The sequence below is a fragment of the Mizuhopecten yessoensis genome, unplaced genomic scaffold (assembly GCF_002113885.1).
Source record: "Mizuhopecten yessoensis strain PY_sf001 unplaced genomic scaffold, ASM211388v2 scaffold7907, whole genome shotgun sequence".
Taxonomy (NCBI): domain Eukaryota; kingdom Metazoa; phylum Mollusca; class Bivalvia; order Pectinida; family Pectinidae; genus Mizuhopecten; species Mizuhopecten yessoensis.
The window spans coordinates 606080-621615 of record NW_018407282.1 but is presented as its reverse complement, the minus strand read 5'-3'; the positions used below and the strand labels follow the sequence as shown (position 1 = coordinate 621615).

At 36.7% G+C, this 15536-nt stretch overlaps 1 protein-coding gene across 1 annotated transcript in view; it reads right to left on the bottom strand.

The window, feature by feature from the left end:
- Positions 1-15536, bottom strand: part of LOC110454563 (FRAS1-related extracellular matrix protein 1-like) — an 82461-nt gene that overhangs the window by 14740 nt on the left and 52185 nt on the right. The window lies entirely within an intron of this gene.

The window sequence follows — 15536 nt, the reverse complement described above, 5'->3', positions numbered from 1 at the left end:
CCATGTGACGGGCGTAAATTATTTGCGTTTAAGCACCTTACAAAATGTCGTTATCGTGCCCATTGCTTTAATGAAAACGCACTATGATGACATGATTTCAAGGTCGTTAGAGAAAGCGATTGCCTTTGTCTCGACTTATTGATTGGCAAGTACGTACACTAGGCCATTCCGATCCCTCTGTGATCCATCTTGACATACGGGAATGTATGGTCGCTACGTGAGCGCCTCCGCATCATTTGTACAATTGTATATTTATGTACATTATTTATTTGAATCCATTTGGGTAAACTAAATGCGTCTCGGTGGTAGTCAATGCTTACAAACGGTAGAATGGTTGGAAATAGCTACCGTCGCACTCTTAAAGGGACATGTTCGCAAATTATGTGATACTGTCTCATCAAGGGGAATATTCGCAAATAAACGTGGTCCCGCACCTGGAATTGATTTTAACTCCTCAAGAGCCATGTTGCTAATATTCACCTATTGGACATTAAAAATCAAACGTAATTCAGGACATGTTCCGTCAAGATCTCAAAATTTTCTACTAAAATCAAGGGGCATGTTCAAAAAATGAACTTGCTTTTATTTAAAGTTGACATATCCACAAACGCAATTATTTCTAACTATTACTTCAACATGTGTCTGGTCCTATTTTTTATATAACCTTATTTTCAAATTGTGGCTGCTGTTTCCGGAATCATTCAAATTGTGGGCGTGCGTGAGTGCCGTTGCATCACGGAAACAGTCAATAGAAATACAAGTGATCACGTTTTTCTGAATAACAAATTGAACTAGCAACATCACATCTTTTTCAGACGAACATTAAAAAGTAAATGGCTATTTTTTGTTGTTGTTAACGTTGTGTATTTTAAGCGACTTTAATCAAATCAAGTGCGTGTTATGTAATGGAGAAAATAGAATGAATAGACACTGGGCGATGTCTGCTTTCATATAGTCAACACCCAGACATAGGTGCTGTATCACCGTTGCCCCTTATATTTGTAACTTTATCACATACACAACAAGCACATGTTGCTTTAAACATTGATAGGTTACGCAAGTCTATTGACGGGCTACCGCAATTAATAAGTGCTCTGCTAGGGAGAATATCTGGGTCTGTTTGTCGTAGGTAGGGGGAGTATCCGAGGGGTGGGCTTGTTTACCCGAGCCAGCTGCAGGTGTTCTTCAGGTAAGATTTTGGAAGGAACAAGGTTATCAGTGGATGGTACTAGAGCGATTTGTACACACAGTCGAGGTGACTCTTTGAACAACCAGTCCCTTTATATGTATTTTTGTCAAGCTCTGAGTTGTAATTTAAAACTAAAACGTTAAAGGCATCAGGTGTTCTGACTTAAAAATCAGAAACAATTCTGATACCATTCGCATTAGCGATGTTTTTTTTTTTTTTTTTTTAAGTCATTAATTAATTAAAATTGTTCAGAATTGTGTCTTTCCAAACATTCCAGTTACTTAAGAAGTAATGTCCTATAGGTTGTCAATTTAAAAGTGGGTAGGTGTTTTAGAAACACATAATGATGTGGGGTTTAAAAAAAAACCTGAACACAAATGTCTAGAGGAAACTAGTGCTCTCTTGTGATACACAGACTGTAGTGTACCAGAGTGTGTTACAGTACACAGTTCAGCACTGATTCTTATACACAGCCAAGCAGTTACCTACGTACACACGCAAACAATATAACACTCGAGTCTTCAACTTCCAGCCCAAGAAGACATCCGAGTTCAACGAATCCTCTTTCTTTATACTATAGTGTCAAATAAAATAAAAATGCACCAGTAGGCAGCTTCCGCGCCAAATAACTTTATGACGTTTCCGTTTGTGTTCTGAGAGACGCCGGTATAAAACGATCACATATACGGTTCCATATGAAGAACACAGAAGTATTTATAGTTATCATATTATTAATGACAAACCAATTTCCTTTGACATCGGCGTATTGACTTCCCGTGAAAGGAAAATGTAAAGGATTATTAAGAAAGTAACTGTCAACTTGGAGCTATAAATGTTAGAACAACTTGTGTGGTATAATGTTACTTCTTGTTTCAATCAAATATTTACGACTAAAAGCTTGTTTTCGTTACACTTTAAGAGACCTAATGTGTCTGACTGCATCAGATAAGCTTCAATCGTTTAGTGAATATGTAAATTTGATCGATCACCTGCACTTTAAAAGCAAAATGAAAGAAAAAACCAATTAAATTTCTAAAGTTGTGATCAATTCCTTGATTTGTTTTACTTTTGAGGGCAATAAATTGTTTTTTGCGATGAAAAATTCAAAATTCTGTATCGGAGATAATCAACTGCTGAGCACTATAACATAGATCTTTGAATAATTGATAACGTTCGATTTTTAGGATACAAAGAAGTGGAATTGAGATCAAAGCAAAGCGTCGTGTGCAGCTCGCGTTAACCAAGCTACTGATGGGAGGGAGAATCGCATGTCAGTACTCGGTTGTCACGGTTCAAACATAATAAAGAACCTCATTTGAAAGTCTAATGATTCTATAAATAATGTAGGTGCAGTAACATGGCCGATTCTTACGTTATCATACAGGTAGTACTTTTAAAGTGGGAAAGGTGTATTTGCATGAAAATGTATGTCTATCAGTCCATTACACTTCCATTCTGGTCAGTTCATCTCATGTGAATAAACATGTGTTGTGTCTAGGCGTCTATCGTTTGTTTGTCTGTCTGTTTGTCTGTCTCCGGTCCGCTCTGGCCATTGGATGGTATAACGCATGAAAGGAGGGCTTTCAAGTTGATTGATTTTGTTAACATTTTCCAATATATAAGTAAGATAATTGATCTAGATATAAATGGGAAAATAATATAACAAACAAATATCAAATTTGAAGTGAAAATTATTTCCAAAATTTTCTAGATGTTTTGTAAAGAATTTTAATCCATGAAAATGACAAAATACATACATCAGGCATTCGGACAAGGTGTGTATTTTAAAAGATATACTGCAGAGTTATTCATAGGAAAAGTATGAAATGTACACCTCCCTACGTCTACGTACATGTATGTGGTGTACATACAAATTCGTTTGGCAGACTGAATTTAAGATGGAAATCGAAGTGTGGATATTTCCCTTCTTCCTTTAGTGTATCATTATCGGCCTATAGCATTTACACGCCCAAAGTAAAACAGCCATTATCGTAAATACGCGGACGCAGGATTAACTTTTGTAAAGAGTTTAGCAAAGCAATTTATTGCTCGCCAACCCTATACGTTTTGGAGTTAATGTATAGTTAGCCTAATTGTATACTACCGCTAAATGCATCGCTAATTGGCTATCGGGATTGTACACATTCTCGTCTGTTTTATTTAGACTCAATTTGCCCGGTGACCCGACGAGATTTAATGAGAAAGCGTTCGGTTATAAAACATTGCTCACGTCAGGGGGAAAACTTCGTAGAAGAAATGGGTCTAAAAATGCCATTTGTTGCTTTCTGTTCTCGTGTAGGCTCTGGAGCCTGTAAGTTCACCGGATATCCTTAAAACCGTTGTCGTATTGATCATTATACGAGTAGATCAGAATGTATTAAATAAATAGCTTAAGTATATTCTGTACGTCTTGATCAAGAATTATTTTAATGGAACTCGTTAAATGAATATAAGGATGTTTGTTAATGTGTTAGCTTTGTAACTGATAAATAAACTAAACGACCTTCGTGCTATTCAAGGCTAACTCTTAATAACAATCAAAGTATAGCTCAGTGGTAAGTGGGATCGGTTTTCAACCGCGAGGGTGTGACTGATGTTGTTTCTCGTCGTTATTACATTTTGATACAGATATCTAAGGTTAAAAAACTCTTGCTATTACCAGCAAAGAAGAGTGTCTCTATGAAACACATCCTATACCAGTGAAACATTTGACAAATCATTTAAAACAAAATTTAGACATTCGCAAACTGGACAGTTCCCATTAAATCTGATACTCAATGATTTAAAAAACGATATCTGGTTAAAAGGTAAAACAAAAGAAGCCAGATCTACATTCATTTCACTTAAGTTTTGACTACATGCACTTCTCTGTTAAATTATTTAAGTTCCTATTAAAAAAAAAAATAACGTGGGCGTTTGAAAAAGGCAGATAACCTTTCAAACGTGGCAATAATAGCCACAGATGGTCATCAGCCTGTACATAAACGAGTGACAATACCCTGTATTTGAGATAACTCTAAAAATGGCTTCAATAGTGAAACACGCTATATCTGTACGAAACATGACAATCGTTACATGGTGCCACCTTTTTACCAGAACAGGTGTTACAAGAATACGTGTGAGTAGGGACTTTTTACAAAGCTAAAACTGTTGAGTTGAGAAAAGTCAACTCGGTGCACTTTGGTGGTCAACTTTTTTTAGTTAATGTCTTTGACAATAGAATTATTATCAAAATGTACACAGGTAAATATAGGTGAGATAAAGTCCTCACAAGCCTTTACTCCTGGGTATTCAATCGGTTTTTGAAAAGGTATTTTAAATCTATAAGTTCAAGTAAACACGCCAACGTGGGTTTGTTAAAAAAAGCTCAATACACCGTCGATGAAACGGCGGTGACTTCGCAGGTGTTTCGGTTTAAAACAGCTGACATAACCGAGATAATTGTTTAGCTGCGTTTTTTCTCATAAATCAAAAACTTCTGCAAAAAGTCGAGTAACAGGTATATTTACAACAGGTGGGCAATACTGGTTTTACACCTTTCCAAAAAAACCACACAGGTGACATTTTTTCATGATCATTTAAATTAACAATCCGAAACGAAAATATATAATAGAAACTAAAATTAGGACTCGTGTTTCATGCAAACTATATCTTCTTGTATATTTGTGCATTTTCTATCTTCCAGCCTTGTTAAGCATCAATCGTCGTGATGAATGGATCATTTTTTTCTATCCCTCTTGCTGAGTTTTCAGTACAATGATATTGCAAGCGTATCAAACGTTTTGATAACTTTTAGCCAAACCTTTGTTATAATTGTTGACCGAGGAATATACCCACAATGCCTTTTTCGGTGGTGTAATAGCTAGAGCGCCCTCCCACAAATGTTCATTTCAACCCGCAATTGCATACCCGCACAATGGTATATTTGTGTGTTAAAATATCTCTTTTAAACTCAAATATTGACACATGTACACAATTAAATAAATACTATCCTGATACCATATAAACCTCATGTTTGTCATTAAATTATAGAATGTAATGCATTATGCGCACCTGTGGTCCCTTTAAAGGGTCTATCAGCGATCCCCGGCCAGAAATCGGAGGGGGCCCCCACTCCGTGTATTGACAATGGGGACTACCCCGGGTAGCTCTTCTTCGTGGTAATGGCTATGTTTGTATTAACACAATACAGCATTATGCAGATATATCTAATAATGAATAATCAATTAATCAAGGAGTGATCACCTAGCTAGCTTCTAATCATTTCTGTAATAAAAATATAGTTGAACCTCCAGCAGCGGTAGGTATGATAGGATTTATCAAAGTTCATTTACAAGACCGAAGTTTTGTCTTCATATGAGATCCACAGCGCTTGTCCGAATTGACCCTTTTCAGACTACCAAAACTTAAGGGGATCTTCTACGGGTTTGACATGGCGAAAATCGTTATCAAAAATCATGTATTCGTAATTAGCTGAATTAAGACATCAAATACGTGTTTTAATGCTCTGCCAAAAAATTGTGATTTTATTTTTTCGAGAATATTATACAAGATGTTCATCATTTCGTTTGAATACCATCTATTTACATCCTTCCATTGTAATACATTGCAAATGCAAATGTTGTTATGAGACTATAACCATCTTTGCTATTGTAACGTCATCAATCTCTATTGCGACGTCATCATATTCATTTTTGTCAGCACTTGATTTGCTGTTCAAAAACTGTGCGAAAAAAACCCCTAAATAAAGCATAACCACTCTATCAAAATGTAAATTAAATGTAAATATAAATAATGAATGCTTTAGCAAATGTTGTTATGGTCCTATAACACACATTGCTATCGCTGGCAAACTTGCATAAAGCCCTACCGGGCTAATTAAGTTTGTCATCAATAGCAATGTGTGTTATAGGACCATAACAACATTTTCTAAAACATTCATTGCTTAATTGAATGTTTATTACCTCAAAGTTAATATAGTGGGGACAACTTCCGCTTCCGGTTCTGAGTTATTTTGTGATGCCTAAATCTTGACTATCGGGCGTTAATTTCTTACATGAAAATTAAATTCAAATACATACAACAATCTCCTTTAAGTTCTCATCATCTGATCTGAAAGGAAACTGATGTTCCGAGAGAACGACCTTTGTTTAAACTCTGAAAAAGGCGACGGGAAGGGCTTCAAATTGGAGAGGATGCAAATTTTAAAGTGTGGCGGAAAAAGATATAAAATTAAACGGTTGATGAGACATAGCGATACTCCCACAGCATTTTAATTCCGACGAAACGTTTATTTATGGCTTGACTTTAAAAGCTTGCCCTGCTCAGCCAGGTGGTATGTAGACTGACGTGCTTACCTGGTCCTACCTAACACTGGGATGGGATCAAGTTTAACCATATTATGCCAGACTTATACTGTAGTTAGAAGGTATTCGTCTTTAGTGAAGGTCAAACTTAAACTAAAACAATTTGTATGTCAGATATGTACACTCTGATATACAGGTCTTGTAGTTTAAGCCAAGTTAGTAGCTATAAACGCACGTAGGAATAGGGTCACGTGATACTGACACTAAGTTTAGGACAAGTAATGAATGTTGTTAGCTTTCGCCCAACGATAAGAAAACATCTTGGTTCATGTTTAAAAGTTCTAACGTCAATCTCTCACTTTCATCGTATATTTCCTTATCATCGTCGTCGTCATTAATCGCCGGTGTCATCGAGTGTTTGGACAGGTTAAGTTCTGTTTAAGCACGTTGTAAATGATATCATTATTTTGATATCGTCGACATTAACCACATATATCATTTAAACATGAAATAATTACATTTGTTTTTTAAAATACACATTTTCTGACGTAATTATAAAATCAGCTAGAGATTATTGAGATAAGCCTCTTGTCAGAAAGTAGATTCTCAGTACATCAATAGGTCATTCCAAATATTCCTGTCAATTTATTCGAGATAAACAATCTACCGAGATTGTCGAATGAAAACCAAACTACACGGAAAAAGTGCCAAAGAGTATTCTGCTGAGGCTTGCTTTCGTGTTTAACTCGAATAACGAACAAAGAACCGGGGAAAATGCTTTTAAAATGTATTCAAATCTATATCAGCATGAACAGTTGAAAGACTTTGACATGCACTTTTGAGAAATACTTTAAAAAATAAAATTTAAAGATCGCTGATATTTTGGAACGTATTCTTCTGAAGCAATGTATAGGTTATTGAGAACCGCATCTCTTACAGGTTAATGGTTTATGTAACAAAGAACGTTTAGTATTACCAGTCTGTACTTTTACAGATTGATTTTAAACCCCAAAAAACGTATAGGAAGAACGTGTTAAATTCCTGTAATGTCAAAAGATGAAATACTGCAAGCCTCGTTCATGCCTTATCGTTCGGTAAAAATCTAAGATTATCTAGGAAAAACAGTTAAACGGAATTCAACCATCAACATTTAGCTCATCTGTATATTGTTCGGTACAGTATTTGATATCTTGAAGATATAAACCTCACGAAAAAATGTCCATACTTGAAGAGTCGGTAGAAGAATCAGATTATTTTTATATATCTCCGTATAGCCTATCGGTATTTTGAATCTGAAACTTTAAGATGCACCTATACACAACTCAAACATGCTTATAATCAGCTAATCTGTCACTGCCATGTTTAGATTGATCATTCCCACATTGTAATGATACCGGGGGTTTCTTTGAAATCTTCAAAACCAGCATGTGAGACAGAAGATTACATAAACCATTTGACACCGGATTCGAGCAGAGCCGCCATTTTGTTCGGGAGTTCGAATCGAACGCGGCGTCTGCACAAAATGGCCGATTTTATCTTTTAGACATTCCATGAAAAATACCCACAAAAATGTTGTTTTATCAATTTTTTTCGTCTAGTTTTATCCAAAATAAATAGTCAAAAAATCAAGATAGTTTTAAGATGGTCTTGATAGAAAGTCACTCGACATTCTGGCTGGGCTGGTGGCCTATATCTGGTAGGTTTACATGATAACACTATATTGTCAAACGGGGATTTAAAACCAAACCATGCGATGAAAATTACAGCTCTAGTGATTTTGAAACATTTCTAACACTGCAAAGTAGTTTTTTATTACACACAATTGTTTTATATAAGTATATACTGTTTTAAAATATTCGAAATTGTATCTGAATTGACTTATATTTTTGACAATTTGACGTGTTTCTACCATTCCAGAATCCTCTCTGCTTTTAAGCATTCTAAACACATTTTCTACTCCTCCGTACATAATATAGGGACTTCCTAGCTGGCTCTTCTAAATAAAGGACCACTTCAGCTCCCTAGATTAATACCTGTAGAATGGGGCTACCTCTCAAGATCCGAAGGATCTGGAAATTCTCCTGTTGGGACCGCGCAGTAAAAGGAATTCCAATTCTTCAGTTTTATCAAAGGAGTTACGCTGGCCCACGAGACAATATCTCTTTGCTAAGTGAGTGACTCTTGAAATTTTACCCACTCGTATCGGGGGCATCTTAAGAGTAAATCTCACAGCATGTGTATCAAAGCACAGAAGGCGTGGCGTTTACCTTTCGACAGGTGCGAATTTCTCACCTGGATTTCTCACTTGGGTTTCACGATGGGGGGTCGAACATTATTTCTGTGTTCCGGTCACAAAATGCCGTTAAATATTGAACACCACAGATATGCTATCAGTAATCATCTGGTGATTACCAACGATTTTGTGTCAAACGCTATCCCGGTGTATCGATTTTATAAATATATAATTGCGTCCGGTGGCCTGATTCCAGCTAATATTTTTATATTTTTCCCCGTTCAAAATCCTTTTGTCCCGATATTTGATCTCGTATTTGTATCGTTTGGGAAGATGAATCACGTCAATACGTCATGATTTAATTTGAAGCCCGGAACAGAATGCCACGATACAAATGTAGTTATGTTTTGTTTTGTTGCGTGGCAGAGCAATGTTGGAAACAATGAATCACAATTGTTACATTAAGCTCTATTCTAAATCATAGTTTTATTTATTTTTTCCAATATTATTGTTGTCTGGAAATATATCGACTACCTTAACGCAAACAAGTAAATGTGAAGAAACGCGTAGATTTCTGTAAAATAAACAATTTATTGTAAGCATAATGTTTTGAATCTAATTATTTAGAGAACAAAACTCTTCTATCATATTCGTTAAAAGATATTGGGGGGAAAATGCACTAATAAACGGCCATGAAGGACTGACGAAGGACAGATATGTTGGATAGGCGGACGGACGAAATGGCGACCCCGCATCAAAAATCCGTCAGAAACGACGAATGAGTTTCAGTGCTACAGCAAGGATGAGTCGACAGGCCAATTTATCGTGTGATGGAAATCGTTTTTGATTTTACGGGACATTTAAATTATTTTGGTCTTTAAACTTTATACATTGAGAAAGTCGACCAGTCATAAACAACGCAGAAAAGTTGACTAGCTACAAACAACGCGGAGCAAATGCTGGAAGTTTCACAACGTCAATATAGATATTATCTATTTTATTCATTTCAGATGAACAAACTCGTATGCATTATTTCCGGTAGTCCCGCACCGAATCAATCCTTCGTAATGATACGACCGTTTTGTATATATACGTATAAAAAATGAACGATTTTTTATTGGGTTATAATTGGCCATTACAAACAGCCGAAGATGTGAGCATTTCTACGCCAGTAACATACAATACAAATCAAATTTGGCGATGCAGAAATGCGTCCCTGATGTATTTTGCAATTTCAGTAATTTTAAGAGGAGTGATATGTGTCCATTTACTCCCTCATTTTCCGAGTAACTAGATATTAACTTGCCTCTATTACACCTGGTGACCTCCCCCTCGGTAACATTTAGTGGGTGAGAACGCGCCCGTTCTCTATAAACGTCGGAAGGACACATCACTCTCAGATGGTGGTTCTTCGGCATCGGTGGTTCCGGAAATGAACGATTTGGACTATAAAAGTGGTGAGGAGACAGTGCTTGAGGGGAGAGGAGGGGTAGTTTTTATAGGATGAGGTAATTTTTATTAATTGGGGAGGAAAGAATCTTCCAGTGAGGCGGTCTGGAGACAGTCGGCCATTACAGGAGAAGGTACATGTATATTGAAGAAGTGTTGGGGGCAATATAGGTGCCAGACTTCCATTGATAGCGTTTACCAAGTTTCCCATGAGGGGTTGAACGGCAGGCTGTTGAGGGAGGGATGGATGGATGAATGTGGATGGATGGATGGATGGATGGATGGATGGAACGAGGGAGAGAGAATAGTTCTCAAAGATTGGTTTGGGCAGCATTCGTTATAACATCGAGTGGGTTAGGGCAATATTCATGGAAAACTTTCGCTGTAGAATTAACCTGATACTTTTACAGATTTCGTTAGTAAATATGGGGTTTGCGAACTCGAATCGTTCTAGCCTGTCGTTTCCGTCTTTTCTGTTGTAGTTGGTAAACTATACACAAGTATAAAGCTATACTGTCAAACTTACAGCTAATATTATAGTGTTATCTGACCAATATCACAGACCTCGGCCTGCTAACTGGGTCAATATGATTTCAGCTAACTAATAACAATATAATATAAAGGAATACATATTTCTGTAACATTTTTAGGTGAGTTCTTACAATGATCTGCAATAAGCAACGCCCTTTAAACAAAACAATACGCTACGCAGGTCAACACACAAGTCTGCATTGAAACAATACACACATAACCTTTCAATAAAATCACTCTGAAATTGACACGTTTAGTGAAATCGAAATGTTTAAGAATGATTTGTTTACATTTTCGCATCGATCAAATAAGTTTTAATCAATTTGTTACGTGATTGTTGATGAAAAAAATTGTGAAATCGAAGCTTAAGTCAGTGTTATCGCCCTGTGTAACGTTAACTTTCAAGCTAAGAGATTGTTACGACAGTTTTTTTTTATTTATGTAAATTCTAAGGTCAGGTTGGAGCAACGTCAATGTCATAAATGCGTGTAACAGATTGTTAGAGGGGTTTTTTTTCAGAAGGAGGTTCTTTTATCGTTTTTATCGAGCTAATTCACAGTTACAAGATTTTCACCTGATTTTCCCAGATTTTACAATAGCAGTGCTCTCTATGTTCGGTTAGCACCTGTCTGTAAAGTTCGAAGTGATACAAATCAACTGTACTCACTGACCTCTGAGATTAAACACATATATTCTTAATGCTATATATCAACTCAAACTATGTTGTATTTTAGTATAAGAACATCTCATGGTTGTGAATTTCATTATACTCTAAACTGCTTTGAGATGTTATCTACACTTTAATAAACATTTAAAAAAAGATTGAAATCGTTTATAATTACACAAAATATTTTATAAGTTTATATCTAGAAACCCTACAAGAAAACAAGAAAGAAAAATGGAAAGCGTGAATGGGAAATATTGAAATTGTCGTATAGCATAGTTAATAAAATTTATATGAAACCATTTTGTCATAAAATGGTTTTTATTGAGCTATTCAAATGCACCAGAATACTCAGTGAGGCGTGTTTCGAAGGCGACATTGGGTCGGAAAAAATCGTTTTTCGGCGTTTAACCATAATGAAATGTGAATGATGACATTATTATAAAAAAAAATGATGACAATTTCATACGATTTACACAAAAACGAAAGTAGGATTTCACGAATGATTAATTTAAAATTCGCCTAAAGTTATATATAAAATGTCTGAAGAAAAATATATGTTTATGATCTCGGGGTAAGGACTGCTTGGTCACCGTCTGGACCGGCGCTCTCCTAGGGAGTGACGTCTATGGAAATATATTATAAAATCAATTTCTCTTTATCATGAAACCGGATGTATATTTCATGTAGTGAAACAAGCATCAATGAGATTGTGATTTCAAATCTGCATAAAATTATCTTGAATCCCAGTCTGATGTGTCTAACGTAAATTCCTTTGTAAGGATCTAAACACCGGCAAGCACACGGTCATGTTGTGCCTTCGGCATGATATTTCTGATAGGTAGCACTCTTAATTCAGCATCAGATCCACGCTTTTAAAAAGAGAAAAGCACAGGAACATACCACTTCCACAACACACACACACACGTTAAACACGCTGAGACAAATCTTTGAATGACATTAGCTGTTAATAGGACGACAAATAAACCCAACAAATAGCTAAAAAAAAGTAACTATTTAAGTGTTGTTTCCTCGTTAAAATATATTCGGACACAAATAGTTTTCCTTTGAAAATAAAATGTTCGGACAAAATATTTCGACTGTACAGTAAATATGAATGTGAATCACTATAATCGGTAACCTATATAATACCTTCGCATCCCTATATACTGTCCGCCGAAACTACAAGCGTGTCAAAATTGTCCTAAAACATATTTGATTTATATATTGTATTCCTCGGCTGAAGTGATTTACGCCATATTGATGGTCTCTCCTCTAACTATAACATTTATGATACCGAAAGATTTCGTTTTTATTGATGATCTGTATCATTATCTTTCCTATACGTGTTTTTAACTACATCATTCGAGTACCAAAGAGAGGTTACTCAAGTGTTCCAAACCCCAGATATACTGGATCGTAAATTAGGTTGTGATTTTGAAGTAGTTCTGATTTACGATTAATAAACGTTAATGTGTATATATCACACATTGGGAACGTGTATGGGTGTGTGTTTTGTTGTGTGTGTATATATCACACGTTGGGAACGTGTATGGGTGTGTGTTTTGTTGTGTGTGTATATATCACACGTTGGGAACGTGTATGGGTGTGTGTTTTGTTGTGTGTGTATATATCACACGTTGGGAACGTGTATGGGTGTGTGTTTTGTTGTGTGTGTATATATCACACGTTGGGAACGTGTATGGGTGTGTGTTTTGTTGTGTGTGTATATATCACACGTTGGGAACGTGTATGGGTGTGTGTTTTGTTGTGTGTGTATATATCACACGTTGGGAACGTGTATGGGTGTGTGTTTTGTTGTGTGTGTATATATCACACGTTGGGAACGTGTATGGGTGTGTGTTTTGTTGTGTGTGTATATATCACACGTTGGGAACGTGTATGGGTGTGTGTTTTGTTGTGTGTGTATATATCACACGTTGGGAACGTGTATGGGTGTGTGTTTTGTTGTGTGTGTATATATCACACGTTGGGAACGTGTATGGGTGTGTGTTTTGTTGTGTGTGTATATATCACACGTTGGGAACGTGTATGGGTGTGTGTTTTGTTGTGTGTGTATATATCACACGTTGGGAACGTGTATGGGTGTGTGTTTTGTTGTGTGTGTATATATCACACGTTGGGAACGTGTATGTGTGTGTGTTTTGTTGTGTGTGTATATATCACACGTTGGGAACGTGTATGTGTGTGTGTTTTGTTGTGTGTGTATATATCACACATTGGGAACGTGTATGGGTGTGTGTTTTGTTGTGTGTGTATATATCACACATTGGGAACGTGTATGGGTGTGTGTTTTGTTGTGTGTGTATATATCACACATTGGGAACGTGTATGGGTGTGTGTTTTGTTGTGTGTGTATATATCACACATTGGGAACGTGTATGGGTGTGTGTTTTGTTGTGTGTGTATATATCACACATTGGGAACGTGTATGGGTGTGTGTTTTGTTGTGTGTGTATATATCACACATTGGGAACGTGTATGGGTGTGTGTTTTGTTGTGTGTGTATATATCACACATTGGGAACGTGTATGGGTGTGTGTTTTGTTGTGTGTGTATATATCACACATTGGGAACGTGTATGGGTGTGTGTTTTGTTGTGTGTGTATATATCACACATTGGGAACGTGTATGGGTGTGTGTTTTGTTGTGTGTGTATATATCACACATTGGGAACGTGTATGGGTGTGTGTTTTGTTGTGTGTGTATATATCACACATTGGGAACGTGTATGGGTGTGTGTTTTGTTGTGTGTGTATATATCACACATTGGGAACGTGTATGTGTGTGTGTTTTGTTGTGTGTGTATATATCACACATTGGGAACGTGTATGGGTGTGTGTTTTGTTGTGTGTGTATATATCACACATTGGGAACGTGTATGTGTGTGTGTTTTGTTGTGTGTGTATATATCACACATTGGGAACGTGTATGGGTGTGTGTTTTGTTGTGTGTGTATATATCACACATTGGGAACGTGTATGTGTGTGTGTTTTGTTGTGTGTGTATATATCACACATTGGGAACGTGTATGGGTGTGTGTTTTGTTGTGTGTGTATATATCACACATTGGGAACGTGTATGTGTGTGTGTTTTGTTGTGTGTGTATATATCACACATTGGGAACGTGTATGGGTGTGTGTTTTGTTGTGTGTGTATATATCACACATTGGGAACGTGTATGTGTGTGTGTTTTGTTGTGTGTGTATATATCACACATTGGGAACGTGTATGGGTGTGTGTTTTGTTGTGTGTGTATATATCACACATTGGGAACGTGTATGTGTGTGTGTTTTGTTGTGTGTGTATATATCACACATTGGGAACGTGTATGGGTGTGTGTTTTGTTGTGTGTGTATATATCACACATTGGGAACGTGTATGTGTGTGTGTTTTGTTGTGTGTGTATATATCACACATTGGGAACGTGTATGGGTGTGTGTTTTGTTGTGTGTGTATATATCACACATTGGGAACGTGTATGTGTGTGTGTTTTGTTGTGTGTGTATATATCACACATTGGGAACGTGTATGGGTGTGTGTTTTGTTGTGTGTGTATATATCACACATTGGGAACGTGTATGTGTGTGTGTTTTGTTGTGTGTGTATATATCACACATTGGGAACGTGTATGGGTGTGTGTTTTGTTGTGTGTGTATATATCACACATTGGGAACGTGTATGTGTGTGTGTTTTGTTGTGTGTGTATATATCACACATTGGGAACGTGTATGGGTGTGTGTTTTGTTGTGTGTGTATATATCACACATTGGGAACGTGTATGTGTGTGTGTTTTGTTGTGTGTGTATATATCACACATTGGGAACGTGTATGGGTGTGTGTTTTGTTGTGTGTGTATATATCACACGTTGGGAACGTGTATGTGTGTGTGTTTTGTTGTGTGTGTATATATCACACATTGGGAACGTGTATGGGTGTGTGTTTTGTTGTGTGTGTATATATCACACGTTGGGAACGTGTATGTGTGTGTGCTTTGTTTTGTGTGTGTATATTACACGCTGGGGGAATAAATGGGTGTGTCTTCTTCTATATGTATACATCACACATTTGTGTATATATCACACCATGGGAGAGTAAATGGGTGGGGTGGGTGGAGTGTGTGTGTGTTGGGGGGGGGGGGGG